The following is an 18,174-nucleotide window of genomic DNA, read 5'->3' as shown; positions in this document are numbered from 1 at the left end:
CACGACAGCCCTGCGGTGTTGCCGGCAGGCGTTCCTCTAAGATAGCTGCCACCCCCTTGTCTGTCTCAAGAAACAACGGAGTGTGCCTGCAGGGGTGAAGTCAAACCAATGGAGACTCGCAGCGCCTGCTGTGGCTGCAGAGTCATAGAGGAGGAAGAGGAAAAAGATTTGTCCATCATAATGCTGTAAGCCAAAAATGGCTTATCTCCTGAGTTTATGCCAATAAAACCCAGAAGTCTGAGGAGTTAGGAGTCCATCGCTGTTTCCTGCAAAGCGATAGGTTACAGCACTGCTCCTTTGGGGCCAGACACTGCTCACCTTTCTACCTGTTTGACAATTTAAAGCCAACGGGATGTTAATTGTGCGAGAGACAAACTGCAAATTAAAAAGAAAATCACCTTCCTGCAGCTGAGATTTGAATCGAGAAAGGAGCCTCCAGGGGCACAACCCACCCCTGCAATCTGACTGCTGCTTGTACATTCTTAAATATGCACCACGTATTAATGGTGTCGCATCTAATTTTTAAGAATGTGGCCCAGAATTGCAGCTTAGAACTGCCACCCGCCACACACAGAGAGAGAGACATAATACGGGAAGGGCTGTAGTTTGGCGGCACATGCCCCCCGCATGCGGGGCTTGGCTCTGGGTTCAAACCTCAGCATCACTAGGTAGGGTTGAGAAAGACCCTGCAGAGCTGCTGAGCATAATACTGAGTTGGTGCGCTGGTGGCCTGACTCAGTAGAAAACAGCTTTCTATGTTCCCTAATTGAAAAGGAGGAGGCTCTGCAGATTTGTAAGCCTGACATCAATATCTAGTTATGACTTTTTTAGGAACAGCTGAATTAGGAAGAGTGTTTGTGTCTGTGTCCAGTGAAATGAATCCCTTACGAACAGCAGAAACAAACATTTTCATTTGGATCCTATGAAACAAGAATGCCCTCTATGTTTTTCATGGCGCCCAGCCACCTCCATCAAAAAGGAAGGCTCTATCGTGAGCATACAGTTTTCACTGTTCACATCTCTCTCCCCTGCGCCCCCCCCCCAAACTCCCCACAAATGAATATATGCAGGCATTATGTAAGTGCCATTCAGATTTTGGTCCAGACAAACCTAGCACATCATAAACATCAGAAGGCTTGTTAGCTCCGTTTGGGGCCAAGCAGAGGATTTAAACTGTCCGTCCCTCTCAGGGCATTCTCCTTTGTAATGCATCTCCCTTGAGCAGTAAGATATCCAAACGAAACTTGGTCTGTGTGCATGGGATGCAATTCAAAGGCCTGGTCTGCCGTCTCACTAAGCAAAACCATGAACACTTGAGCATGAAGGTTCTCAAGAGGAGATCATGGCTGCTTCCATCTTCCTGGTCATTCCCCTCAATTGAGCTATGCCATGGTGTAACTTAGCAAAATCAGGCTTGCGGTTTAGCTTTTTTTGCAGCCTAACCCAAAGCCGAAACCAAGGTTTTTCTTATGGCAGGGATAGGAAAACTTATTGGCTGGGGTGGGTGGGGGGAGCCAGATCTTTTATCTCCCCCCTCTATTGGCAAACTTCTGCATTTAGGCCAAGTCTGTGCAAGTTGACCCTCCATTTCCCAGAATTCCTTGAGGGAAGCCAGGACCGTTTCTGACGATATGATACTGTTAAATGTATAGTGCAAACGGGGCCTCGGTTTCAATAAGTCCTAGAAAAGAGCAATGCATCCTGGAATGCAGTAATTTTGCATTAATTTCACAGTGAAGCTTGGTTTGCGAAAGCCACCCACTCTACTGAGCCTCATGTTCCAGGCAGCCAGTTACCATGAAGTAAGCCCCACTCAAATTTTGCTGTTGTCACAACTGGTATAAAGTGTGTTTTCTTTTTTTCCTCCTTGGCAGCCCATGCCATTTGCTTTTGTCTCATCTCCTTCAGAGACTCGGTTCCCAGCCTTGGCAATTTCACTAAATGTTGTGTGGTTTGCTGGAAAATCCACAAAGTGCATTTCACAGGAAACTAACAGTACTCGACTACAGCAAACTGCAGATGGAGGGAATCCACCATATCCTAAAAAGACTCTCAATAAGCCTATGCATGGAGGCAAGACCTAGGACTGAGTTATCAAGGATGCAATTTAAGGGTGTCTCCAAGTATGCTCTTTAGGAAGTAAGCCATCAAAGCACCCTATTTTATTTCACCTTGGGAAAGCAGGGGGCAGGGGGTCAAAGATGCCAGGCTTTCTTCGTGATTCTGCCAGTTGCATCGAAGTGGGGCTGATAGAAAAGGAGACACATTTCCTTTACAGAGCCTGAGATGTTTAAATTGCGGAAGGCATTGCATTAAGTGGCCTTTTTATTCCCAGCCACGCAAAATGAGCAAACGCAGCACTTCCGAGCTTATCTTTTGGCACCGCTTCAGAGAACGAGGAGACAACCTGAGCACCAGCGTCTGCAGGGATGTTTGCCTTTGAGGTTTGAATGTTTGAAACGCGGAGCCAAGGCCAATATTAGGATAGCATCTAGCGCACAGTGTGAACCCTAGCGCATGATGTGGACAGTTTCCCAGAATCCCTCGCAAAGCAGAAGATTTTCCACAAACAGACGTGGGGGGAATGTAGGCACAAATCTGGAGATTAGGAAACTACCTTCGCTGATACGCTTTATAAACCACCACACCTGAGAGCATTAGGCTAACTTGCGGGGGGGGGGGGCGGTACATAAACAGTTCAACATCTTATTCTCACTTCTAGTTTCTGCTACCTCAGGCGGATACTCCACACTTCCTAATGGTAGGCTGGGTCTAATTAGGTCAGCCTGGGTTAAATAAATAAGAGCACCCAACCGGCCTAATTTGAGAAGCGGGTGCAGTTTTTAAACAGAAATAACACTGTCTTTGCCTTTGGTATCTGAGATAGAGGGGGAGGTATCAAATCCACTCGTTTTGTTAGGAGATGGATTTGCGTTTGGCAACCTGACTTTCCTCTCGCTCCTCCACCCATGCCCTCCCCTAAGTCTGCTTTGGGTTAGTGGGAACCATGGGACAGATTTAGGGGGTGCACAGGAATCTATATTATATCTAAGTTACACAATGCCACTAGTTTCTGCTGGGACGTTATTATGATATTTTGAAGGTTTTGTAAAGAATAGTATGGAATCTTCTCAGCTGCTAAATTTTTATTACTACGTAGTTAGAAGGACAGTAAAACACCAATACTGAAAATGTGTGGCTTAAAATCTGGAACACTGTAGAAATGGCAAAGGTTACAGGACACATTCAGTCACTTTACGAAGAATAAATATGGATTAGACATTAACAACTATCTTCCTTTCCAGCTAACATAAAATGCCATTTATGAGTGAATTATTATTGCAGTCAATGATAGTATTTATGTTCCTCTATCCTACACTTTATTATACTTTATCATTTTACTGTTCTGTAGAACACTAAACACTTTAAATACATGTTAATCTAGAAATAAATCAGAATAAAGATATACTCATATGGAATGATGTTGGGTAATTTATAGGTGTGGCCATTTTTTTGGAAAATTGAGTGGAAGTGATTGTGTAATTAGAATCAGTCCGTTTTGGTATATGTCATATGATGGAGATAGCCAAGGTGGTTCTCTCCAGATGTTGTAGGAGTACCGCTACCACCAATCCCAGCCTGCATGGCCAATGGTCAGGAATAATGGGAATTAAATTCCAACATCTGAAAGGCACTTCGTTGGCTATTCCTGATGGATTAGATGAATGACTGACATCCTTGATTACGGATATAGTTTGAAATATCTGTATATATGTACACATTCACACACATATGTATTTGGCTCAGAAAATCCCATTGGCAGCCTTGGCAGAGAATAATGAAGTTGTTAAGGAACTTGCACCTGTCTTGCAGAATAAACCTCAATGGCCATATCGACAACTGGACGTCATCCAGAGCAAATGGTTTTACCTCATGGCCCCAGGACTTTAGCTCCTGTTAATAAATTAAATCATCTAGCCAAACGGTTGAAACTTTAATTTCTTTTCCTTTTTAAAAAAGGAAAGGAAAGGAGCAGGAATCTGTCATCAAGCCAGTTAGCCTTGTTCAAATGCAGAATGATTTTCCTGAAATAAACTTTCTAATGAGTGACATGACAAAAAGCCACTTGGGACGATTCCAATGCATCTCGTAACAGAAACGAAGAAGGACTAAGCTGTGCCAGCCTGGTTAAGACCCAAGTTTGGGAAACCCTGGTATAGACGGCACTAAGCCAAGGTGACCAATGGCCTGATTATGTATAATGCAGTTTCCTGTGTTCCTTTTTCTCTCTGCAAGGGAACTGAAACCCAGGAAGAACTAAAGTGCTTTCCCACTTTGGTATGAGCATCTACCAATACGCCCTCACTCCCGACTGGGTTATTTTCCTTCCGTTCATTACAGATCCCTTCAATACACTCCCCTCATTACGGAGTCTAAATCATTTATCAGTCTACAGCATTAAGAGCAGCCAGGGTACATCTGCTCGTTGAAAATTGCTATCGTTCATCACAAGACTGTCCTATTTGAGTGACTCTCGGGGACATGTAAAGGACCCCTGGAAGGTTAAGTCCAGTCAAAGGCGACTATGGGGTGTGGTGCTCATCTCGCTTCAGGCCAAGGGAGCCAGCGTTTGTCTGAGGACAGCTTTCCAGGTCATGTGGCCAGCATGACTAAACAGCTTCTGGCGCAACAGAACACCATAACAGAAGCCAGAGTGCACAGAAATGCCATTTACCATCCTGCCACAGTGGTACCTATTTATCTACTTGCACTGGCATGCTTTCAAACTGCTAGGTTGGCAGGAACTGGGACAGAGCAACGGGAGCTCAGCCCGTCGCAGGGATTTGAACCGCCAACCTCCTGATTGGCAAGCCCGAGAGGCTCAGTGGTTTAGACCACAGTGCCACCCGCGTCCCCGTGTGCAGCCCCAGTTAATTTCAAAGTGATGCAGACCGCGTAGGATCTTCCATTCATGTCAGGACGGAAAAGCCGCCTGCCCTTCCTTTCCCAGGAAGTATTTTTTAAAAAGATAATGAAGAGTGCTAGAGCAGAGAGCAGCGGTTTAAATAGGCTTGACTTGGCTAAGTGCATGACAGCTGCTTACAAGTCCAGGAGTAGAAAATGCCCTAAGGAAGATAACCAACAATTTCCCGCCCCCTCGAGTCAAAGTCCTGGGATGTTCAGTGCTCAAAACACACATTGCCTCCAAGAGTCTATGTTCCAGCAACACACACTTAACCTGAAAGGCAAGGCTGCAATTTGGCAACTCAAACCGACTCTTACTGTGCTCCAAAATCCTTTTTGCAAATCTTGACTCTTGCTGGAACAAGCAGCAATTCTCTTTATTACATTTTGTTGCTGTCTTTTGTTTGCCTTTGCTGCACAAAGAGGAAGAAAGGCCTGGCACTTGGGTGTGTGTGTATATATATATTCAGAATAGCAAGCACAGTGTGTGCAGATTTTCCCATGCTCAGTCTGTCCAATGGGAATAGTGGTAATATAACACACAGGGTGGTTGCAAGAGACTGTGCCAGTTTCAGCTGCTTGGATTTCTTTTTCCAATCTCTTGACTTGCTCTGCACTGTAAAATGTTTTGATTCCTCGCTAAAGCCTTCAAAATCCGATTAGATTCATTTGAGATCAGTTTTATTTATTTATTTTTTAATCATTCCGACTTTGTGTTATGAATGGAAGAAGAGTCTGCTGGATCAGGCCAAGAATTTGTCCCATCCTCTTTTAAAGCTATCCAAATGGTGGCTCCACCTCACAGCAGGGGGCCCGCTGTGGCAAGGGACCCTGGGTATTCTTATTGGGTGACACAGTCCAGCCCCGTAGGACAGCATAAGCTCTTGGTCAAGTGGGTGGTGCTGTGGTCTAAACCACTGAGCCTCTTGGGCTTGCCAATCGGAAGGTCAGCGGTTCGAATCCTCATGATAGGATGAGCTCCCACTGCTCTGTCCCAGCTCCTGCAAACCTAGCAGTTCGAAAGCACACCAGCACAAGTAGATAAATAGGTGCCGCTCTGGTAGGAAGGTAAATGGCGTTTCCGTGCACTCTGGTTTCCGTCACTGTGTTCCGTTGCGCCAGAAGCGGCTTAGTCCTGCTGGCCACATGACCCAGAAAGCTGTCTGTGGACAAACGCAGGCTCCCTTGGCCTGAAAGCAAGATGAGCGCCACAACCCCATCGTCGCTTTTGACTGGACTTAACCATCCAGGGGTCCTTTACGTTACCTTGTTCAAGTCCTAACCGTGACAAAGGGGAAAACATTTCAGAAATCTACGTGCCGATTCAGTTCTCGTCTGTACAACTTGCGGCCCACAAACTGAATGCCATCTTTGCCAAGAAGCTCGATAAACCTCCAGTTTTTATTTCCAAAAAGGAACTATTGAAAAATGGAGGGAGTTCAAAACATGGCTGGTGAGCTGAGTCTGGCACGATGGGCCACAAATCGTGCAGGCCTGAACTTTAGGCTGCACCACTGAGCATGCAATTGAATGACTCTTTTGCTGTAGAGTCACCAGCATGATCTCACGTATGCCAAAACAACACGTTGCTTTCCACCCAGGGCTATACCTTGCAGCATCCAGAGGAGGCAGATGTGGTCTCGTCCCTCTGCACTAGAACATCTCTGTTGAATGCTGATGTATTCTGGGGAGAGAAAGAGAGAGAGAAACACAAATATAACATAAGCCAGATATTTTTAGGGTTCAGATTTACTCCAATTGCTAGAAGGCACATTTATAAAGATCCACACACTCTGTGCTTTTAAGGTTAGATTAACAGACGATCTATTTCGCCCTGATATGCTTGCACAAAACTTGCATAGAGGTTAAAGTCAGACTATGTTAGGTCTTTATGGAGTGGTTATTCGACAATCACTCTTCATCTTGATTTGCTTGTGGGTATTTTTCCATTGATCATTCCTTCATCCCACACTTTTCGGCTCATTTCTCAGTCACCTCAAAAAGTCTGCGTGTTTTTTTAAGTGGAACTTTTGTGCTAGGGCAGTGGTTTTCAAAGGGTGTGGTGTGCCACACTGATGTGGCAAGAGAGAATGGCAACTGTGGTGGGGAGACACAAGTACAATCAGAAACGTTTGAACATTTCAATGTAGTATAGGATCAAAATAATTTTATTTATTTATTTATTTATTTATTTATTTATTTATTTATTTATGTATTTGCAGAGCTAATATAAATAAGATTACCCTCTCATTGAGTATGCATGCATACTCAAGAGTTGGAAAGGAACACAATCTAGTCCAACTCACTGCAGTGCAGGAATATTAACTAAAGCATCCCTGACAGATGGACATCCAACCTCTACTTAAAAACCTCCAAGGAAGGAGAATTCACAACCTCCCATGGGAGTCTGTTCCACAGCTGAACAGATCTTATTGTCAGAAAGTTTAGTCAGATTTTCCTTTCTTGTAACTTCCTTGGTTCAAGTCCTACGCTCCGCAGCAGAAAAAAAAAACAAGCATGCTCCCCTCTTCCACGTTACAGCCCTTGAGATATTTGAAGACGGCTATTATATCAGTCTCTTCTACCATCTCAGAATTCTGCCATGTCATTCTGATGCATCTGATTGGAAAGGCTCAGGTTGCACAGAATTAGGAAGTTGAAAAGGGTTTATCTTGCTCCCTCACTTAAAAAATTAAAGGGGGGGGGGAAGCTTCCTGCAGATTGCACACTTCCTGCAAGTGCCACGTAATAGTCACTCATTCCGCACATGTAAGAAGTTGGTCGTTTAGTGTGCGCCGCTTTGTAATTCCCTGCCTACTGAGATCAAGCCGGCACCTTCACTGTACTCTTTCCGGTGCCGGCTAAAAGCATTCTTGTTTAGGCAAGCCTAACCAGATGTTTCGAATTAATCTGCTTTGAATTTGCCATATTTCAAAAAGGAAAAACCAGGACACAACCCCCAAAAAATTGAGCTTAGGAAGGCCCCAAAATGACTGAGCTTTTTTTTAAGGAAACACCCAAAATTGCTGAGCTGCTTCTTCTTTCTTTTTTTAAAGGAAAACTTCAAATTTGTTCAGCTTCTTTTTTTACAAAACCACCAAAAAACCCGGGATTTTTCTATTGACTTGTCTAAGATCCAGGACAACCGCCCCCCCCCCCAAACATCAAATTCACCTTTGAAATCCCGGTAATGTCGGGACGTGTGGCGGCCCTAATTTAAGCAAACCTACAGATGTTTGGAGAGCTGAAGTAATTTTAATCTGCTTTAGTATTTTAAAACTTTTGCGTGTTTTAAAATACGACTGAGTTTTTCCACAATTTTAATACCCTTTTGTTACCTTCTTTGAAGTTTGTTTGGGTTTTGTTTTTGTTTTCACAATCAAGTGATGCATAATTTTTATGAAATAAATCCATAGTGCAGAGAGAAAGGGTTTGTGAAGTTTCCTCTCCCACTTGCAAGTTTAAAGCGTGTGGAGGGAGATTCTGACGAAAGAAAAGACACCTACTCTGCAATCTGATATTCTGCAGTCGAAAACGTGGAGGCTCATCCTGTACAATGGGCAGGCTGTCTCTTAAAGCAAAATAAACAACTTACAAATCACCAAGACTGCCCCCCCCTTGCTTAAGGCTCTGCCTGCAGGCATGCGTCCCCCCAACTGTGTTAAACGTGGCTGTTCTTTGGTATGAAATGTGCAGCACAGAAAATTCCCGTTTCCTTAATGTATGCATTGACTTGCTTGCACTGCAAAGCGCAATTCTGAAATCTGAGTTGAAGTTTTCTATAAAGTTACTATAGTGACAAACTCGCATGCATTTAATGACTGATAAACCACCCGTTCATCAATGCTTCTCCCACTCACCCGCCCCTGGCAATAACCACCTTCTAAATGCTTTTGAGTTTCAGCTACTCTATAATAAGCAAAAACAGATCCCAGGAGAGATTAAACGCCCCCAAGTCATTTAAAACTAAACTACTGTGGTCAGTTTACTAAGCCGGCCTCCTTCAGAAAGCCACTGCAGGCCAGGATATTGCAGACAAAAACCACAACACCAACACACACACACACACACACACACAGAGAGAGAGAGAAAGAGAGAGACAGAGCAAGCAAGGAAGGAAGTACAATGATAGTAATTGCAGCTTTTGACACTTGAGGTGTGTATTTTTAGGACCCGCTTATTTTGTGACTGTTAAGTTGCGTTAAACTGCATTTAACATTGTGTTTTAATGTTGTAACCTGCCCCAAAACCTTAGGGTGAAAGGCAGGTAAAGCAAATTAATAAGAATAATTTGTAAACAGTGGAGATGGCTAAATCAGCCGGTGGTTTGGGGGTTTGCGAATAACAGGAGAGCCATTGGTCACAGCACCCTAAGCTTTCATCTGTTGAAATGTTAGAGATTATGAGCCGCATTTGTGGCCAGTGATCATGTGACAAATCACAGCTCAGTGGTAGAGCACAGGCTCAATCACATGTCCATTCCCTGATACCTCCAACAGGGAAAGACTTCTCCCTGAGATCCCATTGAGCTGCTGCTATAGATCCAGAAATGGCCAATAGGGCACCCCAGAGATACTGCTGGGTCAAAACTCCCATTATCTGATGACCAGAGATGTCATAATTCAATAGGATATGGAGGGCACAGCATTGGTTTGAAAATAGCGTTTGAAATTAGCCAGGCGCATTATGCACCTCTCGGCCACTTGTGACCAAGTGAAGATGCCTGGGTGCCAGGATGGTGCCTGACATCTCCACCATCTGGAGGTGCATGCCTGGGGAGCCTTGGATCTGGACTGTTTGTATACACTAACACCCCATCCTGTAGAATAATATCCGTTATATTTTATCTGCCCACGCAGAACGAATTTCAGGAACCGAAATGCTTTTTCTGTGCAGCCTGAGCAGGAGCAGTGAACAACGTTCTCCTTCTAGGTAGTGGCGCCTGCCCTGTGGAACACCCTCCCATCAGATGTGAAAGAAATAAACAACTATCTGATGTTTAGAAGACATCTGAAGGCAGCCCTGGTTTAGGGAAGTTTTTAATGATTGATGTTTTAATGTATTTTTAATCTTTTGTTGGAAGCCGCCCAGAGTGGCTGGGGAAACCCAGCCAGATGGGTGGGGTACAAATAATAAATTGTTGCTGTTGCTGTTGTTGTTGCTTCTCTTCACTTACCCCACCTGGCTGCCCTGCTCACGGCTGTGAAGAATATTCCTACGTTATGAATGGCCTGTGTCACCATTAAGAAAAAGAGGCCAATATATAGGTGGGCTGTCCCTGGATCAAGTGATTTTTCTTCCTTTAAGTTCTCAAAGCTCTCAACCTAGCTAGATGTTTAACTGATAAGTCAGTCGTTCCTTGTCCAAAAATGGCAACAGAAATTCTGTTTTGGCAAGTATAGCCTTGGTTTAAGATGCCGTTTGGTGCCTAGTTTATACATCTGAGTTTCTAACACTGGTTGAACTAGACGGATCAACAGTGGTTCAATCATAAGGCCACTTACGATATTTGCAGTCCTTTGGGGAAGGGCGCAGTGTTTGTCATGTGGAAGGTTCCTAGATCAGTCCCTAACTAAACATCCCTGCATGAAACTGTGGAAAGCTGCTGGAAGTGTAGACAGCCCTGATCTAGACGGACCAGCTATCTAGCTCAGCCTCATACGTCTTTCACATGTAAGCAGTCTCACGCCCCACAGTGCTTGCTTGGAGTCACCTGCTCATGGGTGCAGGTGGTCACTTTGCCACCAGTCACAAGCAAATCTAAGTGTTTGGGGGTGGGGGCAGGACATCGGCCAACAGGGAACACGGGGAGCCAAGCACAGAACAGCCCGTCCACCTCCTCTAAATCAGCACAAACAATTCTCAATACATCACAACTGCCTTGTCAGACCAGTGCAGAAATCTATATAGTCCAGAGTTCAATTTCCAGCATCAGTCAGCTTCTAGGAAATTCAGTGGCGGACCTACATTTTTGTGGCCCTGAACCTTGAATTTTCATGGGGGCCCCTTCGCAAACCAACAGTGAGGTTTGGGTAACCACTTTTATCTCCTTCAGTGGGGTTGTTCTACCAGAATTTCATTTTTTTTAATGTAACTACTGCATCTCAGATTTTGATTAAAACTGCTGAACTGAATTATCTCATATTACATGGAGCACATTTTACAAAATACTCTTCTTTTGTTTTTTTCTAGCAACCTATTCATGTACAGTTTCATTGTATGAGAGCTTCCTTGCAATGCCCTTTTCTAGAGGCAATATGCATCAAGATAAGTGCTCTTCAGCAGAACAGCCAACTTACCGAGACAGTTCACCTTTACGACATCTATGCTACCCACTCTCAAACTTTGGGATTGTTGAATCTATCTATCTATCTATCTATCTATCTAGCTATCTAGCTATCTAGCTATCTAGCTATCTAGCTATCTAGCTATCTATCATATCTCTCTCTCTCTATCATCTGTCTGTCTATATACACACACATATACATATATACATACACACACACACACACACACACACACACACATATAGTAGTCAAATTGGGTTGTGCAACCGTAATCTAGACTATTAGATCCAATTTTTTTTAACAAGGAGGACTGAAGTCTGATCCAGGGGACACCCCCCCCCCCGGATTAGGGCACCTAGAGCTTAATATTTGTTAAATTTCATAGCAGATTTGCCTCTGCATGAATTCAGGCAGGGAACTTTCTTTCAGTTGTCTGAGGGTCAGCTTCTCGGGGACCAGATACCAGGGGTATTCAGTGCTCTTTGTTCATTTCAGCGGGTTTACTCTGAGTAAAACGTAGTTGAATACCACCCTATGCACCTTGCCATGTGCAAACATGCCCGGGAGGCAGATTCGAGTGGCTTTTCAAATGCTTCCGTCTTCTTCAGCTTCCTTCTTAGGATTTATTTCCATTTGTGCCAGAGGACTCTCAACTGTAAGAATATGCTGATTTATTCCTCCTACCAGCTCCCGGCTTCTTGTCGGGGGAGATTGCTAGCTGCCTTCAAATTAAAGCTCACAAGCTTATGATGTCTATCGGGGGTCCATTTCCTTTTGAAGGCCCCCCGCAGAGCCCTCCATTCAAGCGATAGGAAATTACACGAGTCCGACTGACTGGAGAACATGCAACTTTTACACCTGTGAAGTCCGAGGTAACTTCAAAGCAAAGGAGGTCCTGGCTTTGGAATTTGAAATGAGCACTACTTATTCAGTCAGGAAATTATTGAGAATGGGCAGAGAAATCCCTACGCTGAAAGGTACATTTCCTTATGGGAGATAGGGAAGAATCTAACAATCTGCTAGTGCCTCAGTTTCCTCTTCTGCAGAACTGGGAAACAGGTCAAGTCACCTCCTTGACTTCAAAAATATTTTTAAGGAGCTGATGAAATGATGTCCTGGTAGAAGAATGGTCCTTGTGGGGCAGGTTAGTTAGTGGTCTTTTATATGGAAATCAGCCAGGAAGGATATACAGTGGTACCTCGGGTTACATACGCTTCAGGTTACATACGCTTCAGGTTACACACTCTGCTAACCCAGAAATAGTGCTTCAGGTTAAGAACTTTGCTTCAGGATAAGAACAGAAATCGGGCTCCGGCGGCTCAGCGACAGCAGGAGGCCCCATTAGCTCAAGTGGTGCTTCAGGTTAAGAACAGTTTCAGGTTAAGAACGGACCTCCGGAACGAATTAAGTACTTAACCCGAGGTACCACTGTAGTAGCAGTTCTCTCTCTCTCTCTCTCTCTCTCTCTCACACACACACACACACACACACACACACACACACCTTGACTGTCCCTCCAGTCTGCGGTTTTATCGTGGGTGTTTTCCGCAACTTGTTCTTCCCACAAAAATTAATGTAATTAGTCCTTTGGTGGACTTACATGCTCCACTTTGTTCTGAATTGCTCCCCCCACCCCACCCCACCCCAATGCCACCACATTATCACTGTCTGGAAGGGCGATAGTGCAGCAAATGTGGGACAAAAATTAATCGGAACATTTGTGATACAAAGAGTTGTGAGATTTCAGCAGGAAGTGACAGGATAAGCACTGTGACCGCCCCCCAAAACTTTCACAAACTGCGTTGAAAGCGGGACCACGTGGGACAGCCCCAGTAACATACTGACCGCAAGTCATCTTGACTGAGGAATAAAAAGGATGTTAGGAGCAATTCTTTCCATGTGTGAATGGGCCATTGCAGATGGGAATACCCGGGACAGAGTGTTCCTTTCAACTCAAGTGAAAGGCTTTGCCTGATCTATGATATATATAATGGGTAGGCAAACTAAGTCCCAGGGGCTGGATCCGGCCCAATCACCTTCTCAATCCGGCCCACGGACGGTCCAGGAATCAGCGTGTTTTTACATGAGTAGAATGTGTCCTTTTATTTAAAATGCATCTCTGGGTTATTTGTGGGGCACAGGAATTCATTCATTTCCCTCCCGCCCCAAATATAGTCCTGCCCCCCACAAGGTCTGAGGGACAGTGGACCGGCCCCCTGATGAAAAGGTTTGCTGACCCCTGATATATATCTAAAGCAGCAGCACTTTGAACAGTCATGGCTTACTCCAAAGAGATCTGCTTAAAGTGGCACGTTCTTAACCTGAAACTGTTCTTAACTAGAGGCATGCTTTCACTAATGGGGCCTCTTGCTGCCGCTGCATCGCCGGCACACGATTTCCGTTCTCATCCTGGGGCAAAGTTCTCAACTCGAGGTAACTTTTCCAGGTTAGCAGAGTTTGTAACCTGAAATGTTTGTAACTCGAGGTACCACCGTACAACTTTCTGGCTCCTGAAATTCGCTCTGATTGTGCAGCTAAAATATCACTGATAGAATTCTACAAGATGCGTTGCTAGTGTGTGAAAACAGGCAAGATAAAAGAATTGCCAGACGTGCACCTCCAGTTGGCAGAGATGTCAGGCCTAGGCATCTTCACTCGGTCACAAGCGGCCATTAGGTATAGGTAAATGGACCCCTGACCATTAGGTCCAGTCGTGGCCGACTCTGGGGTTGCGGCGCTCATCTCACTTTACTGGCTGAGGGGGCCGGGTCATGTGGCCAGCATGACTAAGCCGCTTCTGGCGAACCAGAGCAGCGCACGGAAACGCCGTTTACCTTCCCGCCGGAGCGGTACCTATTTATCTACTTGCACTTTGATGTGCTTTCGAACTGCTAGGTGGGCAGGAGCTGGGACCGAGCAACGGGAGCTCACCCCGTCGCAGGGATTCGAACCACTGACCTTCTGATCAGCAAGACCTAGGCTTTGTGGTTTAACCCACAGCGCAGGTGCAAAATGAGCCTGGTGCCTGGCGAATTTCGGATGATGGTTGGACCAGATGAACCCTTATGGTCCCCTTCCAACGCTACCATTCTGTGATTCTGTGAAGTGCTTGCCTAGTGAACCAACCCCTATCCCACAGGAGCTAACCAGATGTCTACCGGAAACGAGAGATGAGTGCAACTCTTGCAACTCCTAGCGACTGGCATTCAGATCTGATCATGGAGGTTGCACAATAACCATCACAATAAGCAGCCATCTCCAATGATTCGTGTCTCCACCTACTTTCTGCATGCCCTGCAAAAGCTTATTACACTCTGTCATTCACCCTCCTTTTACTTGCAGTTCCTCAGCTAAAAAGCCTCCAAAGCTGCAGTTTCCCCCCCTTGCAGAGCAGTTGCCCCAGAGATCCCTGATCTGAAACTGAAACTGAAACTGAAATGGTTTATTACGGCCATTGGCCCATATCTAAAAACAATACATCAAAATTTATCCATAAACAATACAATTTAAACAGTTCCAGGTTAAAACACCCCTATAAAACCAATTTTACTTCAATTGAGTTGGATGACTGTACTCGTCCCCGTGCCAGTCTAGGTCAAACATAGCAGCAAGTGGAAGGTGGTCACTGAACTGAATATTGTCAATCTTAAAAGAGAGAGCTTTCGGCATCAGATCACTCGAGGCTAAAAGGTAATCTAGTACACTGTTTGATTTTATGCCTAGGTGGGTATGCTCCCCCGGTATATCGGGAGGGCAGCAACCATTCAGGGGTACTAGGTTTAAGCGAATAGCCATTTGGTAAAGAAGTACTCCCGCCTCGTTTACTTTAGAGTCTTTTGAGGTTCTCCTCATGGCGAAGATCCCTGATCATTTTTGTCAGGGAACTGACATCGGAGTCAGAGGTGGAGGCAAGGCTCCCGAGCGATGCTGGAGAGGGGCCCAGCAGGGAGAGAGGAAGCTCATCGGCTGGGGAAGGAAACAACACCAGTAGAGAAGGGGGGCAGATGGGGGATTCGGAGAGGGGTCTCCAAGACTCTTCGCCCGAAACTAGTGGGGAGAGCACGGGCACTCCTCTGCCCACTCCCTCCCAAGGAGGAGACTTGGCGTCAAACAACTTCTTTGCTGGAAGAGATTCAAAAAACGCCCACTGACGGATTCTTCGAGCGATTGAACGGCCACGGAGTGAAGGGCTGTCAGCCAAGACAGGTTTAACCAGGCAACTTAGCCAGCAGTGGCGGTAACTTACGCACAAGGAACCCCTTATAACCATTACAATTTTGATTGCCCTTTTCCAACTTGGCAGCGCCTACCTATCCAGTTGCCACTCGAGTGTTTGGTAATCAAACGCCGAGAAATCAAGTGGCGAGCCCGAAGATGGGAATCAGAGAAGAGCCAGAAAGCACACTTGGAGAGCTGGGAGCGTGTTTTCTGCAAGAAACCGCAGAGAACAGCAACGTTCAGAAAAATGGATATTGCAGATTGTTATGAAAAAGTGCAAGCATAACTAACAGGGGGGGGGGGGGGACAAAGAATCAGAAATGTAAAACATATATTGACAGAGTCTGAAAGGACTAGAAGGACAAATATACAGCACAGCAACAAAGGGACAATAAAGTATGAACTCCTACAAATACTCCCTTTACAGATAATAAATATACGGAAGAGTAAACGTATTCTGCACCTGCGAGTACCATTGTTAATGAGAATAAAGGTTCTATGGTCTTAAATGAGCCAGATATTTGCACATGCAGGTGGCACCGAGAGACCATGTGCCTCAATACTTGTATAAGAAATAAAATAATAAAAACATGTGAGATCGTTCAAGCGCTGTCCTTTAGATACTTTTAGCTCGTGAGAGATCTTTTCAAGAAGAGAAAACTGGAGATCCTCTCCAAAGAGGAATAATTTAAAATATTGCGCTAGGCAAAACAGGTTGGCTTTGCACCCTTTCGATCAAGGATGGGGAATATTTCCAATCCAAGGGCCACATTCCTTTTGGGACAATGTTCCAAGGGCCGCGTGACAGTGGTGGGCGGAGCCACAAATGTAGATTCTACCTCTGTACTGCTGGCTAGTTTTGACACAGACACAAACATTTTTTTTAAGCATCCTTCTCTGTCCTCCAGACAAGCAAGAACAGTTGAACAATCAACTTCTCATATGGTTTGACATTCCATCCCTCTTCCAAGGGAACTCTGGGAATTGTAGTTCTGTGAAGGACAATAGGCAGGCCTCCTAACAACTCTCAGCACCCTTAAAATACCACAGCTCCCAGGATTCTTTGGAAGTCATGACTGTTTAAAGTGGCCAATGCTTCTTTTCAAATTTATAGCACAGCTGGGCCCCACATGGGATTTTCTGCATCCAGCCTTTCAGCTGAAACCTCATTTCATCAAATTCAATGTTTTCCAGACAAGATGACTTCCGGATACCAAAAAGCCTGAGATCAATAAGCTCACTGGTTTTGGTTCAAAGGGCAGACCTTTCTTTTACCTTCACAAAGATGTCTTTAAAGGATTTTACTCAAAACAACAAACAGCTGTCAACAAGCAACAAACAGCTGCTACAAACAGGAGGCAGCCTTCCTGCATTTACAGGAAAAGTTAGCCAGGAACATAATGGGGTGGTGTTTGGTTTTTTTTTCACCTTCAGGAATGGTCAAAGCACCCAGGGAGGCTGCAGAGTGCAAAGCACCAGAGATGATTTGCAGAATGAAAGAAAGCACACTCACAATGAAGCCAAACACTGGAAGATTAAAGAGAGGTAAACTGAAGCAATTATTTATGTAGTACATACAGTGGTACCTCGGGTTAAGTACTTAATTCGTTCCGGAGGTCCGTTCTTAACCTGAAACTGTTCTTAACCTGAGGTACCACTTTAGCTAATGGGACCTCCCGCTGCCACCACGCCGCCGGAGCACGATTTCTGTTCTCATCCTGAAGCAAAGTTCTTAACCCGAGGTACTATTTCTGGGTTAGCGGAGTCTGTAACCTGAAGCGCCTGTAACCCGAGGTACCACTGTAGTTAAACTATGTAACGCCCTCCCACAGGAGGCAGTGAAGACCACCAATTTTGATGGCTTTAAAAGAAGACTAATTCAAGGTGGAAAGGGCTATTGGTAGCTATCCTCTGCCTCCACAGTTTGAGGCAGCAGTGCCTCTGAATACCAGTTGCTGGAAAACACAGGAGGTTGGGTCATTTGGCCTAATCCAGCAGGCTCCACAGAGCCTAGGGCTTGCTGATCGGAAGGTCGGCGGTTCAAATCCCCACAATGGGGTGAGCTCCCGTTGCTCGGTCCCTGCTCCCACCAACCTAGCAGTTCGAAAGCACATCAAGTGCAAGTAGATAAATAGGTACCACTCCGGTGGGAAGGTAAATGGCGTTTCCATGCGCTGCTCTGGTTTGCCAGAAGCAGCTTAGTCATGCTGGCCACATGACCCGGAAACTGTCTGTGGACAAACACCGGGTCCCTCGGTCTATAGAGCGAGATGAACACCGCAACCCCAGAGTCGTCCGTGACTGGACCTAACGGTTAGGGGTACCTTTACCTTTACAGTTAAACATACCAAAATCCCCGCTCCCCATCCATGAGAATTTCACTGAAATTTTGGATAAGTTTGCAGTTTCTTTTCTCATTAATTAATGGAGAACAGTTAGGGGAAGAATTCCATATTTTGGGGGACATCATTACTTCATATAGTTGTTTAACAATACCAGTGAGGCAATGCATCTCCAAGATATGTCTCATAGGCCTGCCCTGTTTATAAGAATCGAAGTTCCTATTCAGTGCTTTGTTGCTGCCGGAGGGAAACAAAACAGTCTGGGAAGGGAACCCACACAAAGCGAAAGAATGCCCAAGACTGTAAGAGGCCTCTTCTCCTGCCAAAATGGTTTCTGTCGCAGCAATGCTAGGTAATACCAC

The 18,174-nt window shown here is 45.1% G+C and overlaps 1 protein-coding gene and 1 long non-coding RNA gene across 4 annotated transcripts in view; one reads left to right on the top strand and one right to left on the bottom strand.

Moving 5' to 3' along the window:
- The window catches only part of LOC309349173, a 688,744-nt gene that overhangs the window by 134,677 nt on the left and 535,893 nt on the right, over nt 1-18,174 (top strand). The window lies entirely within an intron of this gene.
- ST3GAL1 (ST3 beta-galactoside alpha-2,3-sialyltransferase 1) overlaps nt 1-18,174 on the bottom strand; it is a 114,322-nt gene that overhangs the window by 64,469 nt on the left and 31,679 nt on the right. For 2 of the 3 annotated variants that reach the window (XM_081874604.1, XM_081874605.1), the window contains exon 2: nt 6,575-6,649. The gene's annotated coding sequence lies outside the window, so the exon portion shown is untranslated. Of the gene's footprint in view, nt 1-6,574; nt 6,650-10,469; nt 10,609-18,174 lie in introns of those variants that run through there. The other variant, XM_081874606.1, reaches the window with a different exon arrangement.

This window comes from Podarcis erhardii (genome assembly GCF_964252035.2).
Source record: "Podarcis erhardii genome assembly, chromosome: 8".
NCBI lineage: Eukaryota > Metazoa > Chordata > Lepidosauria > Squamata > Lacertidae > Podarcis > Podarcis erhardii.
This window is presented reverse-complemented; position numbering and strand designations above follow the sequence as displayed.